Source organism: Sinocyclocheilus rhinocerous, unplaced genomic scaffold (genome assembly GCF_001515625.1).
Source record: "Sinocyclocheilus rhinocerous isolate Xijiao unplaced genomic scaffold, SAMN03320098_v1.1 scaffold19, whole genome shotgun sequence".
NCBI lineage: Eukaryota > Metazoa > Chordata > Actinopteri > Cypriniformes > Cyprinidae > Sinocyclocheilus > Sinocyclocheilus rhinocerous.
This window is the reverse complement of record NW_015638975.1, coordinates 36,332-37,227: the sequence shown is the minus strand read 5'-3', so window position 1 is coordinate 37,227 and position 896 is coordinate 36,332. Positions and strand designations below refer to the sequence as shown.

Genomic DNA, 896 nt, shown 5'->3' with positions numbered 1-896 from the left:
GCTCTGGCGTAGTTTACGCAAGTGCCGGAAGTGATTTCTCGCGCGTATACGTCACTCATTGTTTACACAGTGCAGTCATTGTAGGTACGACGGCTAATCAAAATGGTACTTACTTGCGCTTATCCGGATTGTTCAAACCGATTTAAAACTAAAAGATTACGTTCTCTCGCGCAAACTCATTCGGGAGTGGTGACTTTCCACGTATTCCCAACTTCTGAGCCTGCTCGCCTGAGGTTATGGTTGATTGCTCTTCGGCTGGATATCAACACACCCATTAACGTAAACTACGCCAGAGTGCGTACACACCTCACGCACCGGATGCCGTGCGCGCGCCCAAAGATAGTTGGACATAGTGGTGTATTAGAGGTAAAAAATTATATAAATACTGTTCGGTTTCTGGCACAAACCGATTGTTTCGTGTCTTAGGACATCAATGTATCGTCACGAGCCGCAGTGTTTAATTTGGATTTGTCTGTGCATGTTTTTTTTTACTCTCATAGATTTTGTTACCATTGCCATGCATTATAAGACTGATAGACTCCAACGGTTAAAGTTAAAAATCATAAAATGTGTTCTACTGAAGAAACAAAGTCACCTACATCTTGGATGCCCTGGGGGTAAGCAGATAAACATCAAATTTTCATTTTTGGGTGAACTATCCCTTTAAGAACTTTATATTTTTAAAGGTGACATATCATGAAAATCAGACTTTTCCATGTTTTAAGTGCTATAATCAGGTCCCCAGTGCATCTGCCAACCAAGGAAACCAGTAACTGTTTTAGTAAGCCTTTTTATGCAAGCGTCTGAGAAAACGAGCACATCTGATTTCGCTCCCTTGGTGACGTGGCAAAGGGATCTCATTATAATATTACCACCCCTTAATCTGTAAGTTTCCA

At 41.5% G+C, this 896-nt stretch overlaps 1 protein-coding gene across 2 annotated transcripts in view; it reads right to left on the bottom strand.

Moving 5' to 3' along the window:
* Positions 1 to 896, bottom strand: part of LOC107750477 (immunoglobulin superfamily DCC subclass member 4-like) — a 34,431-nt gene that overhangs the window by 1,941 nt on the left and 31,594 nt on the right. The gene's annotated exons all lie outside the window — the stretch shown is intronic.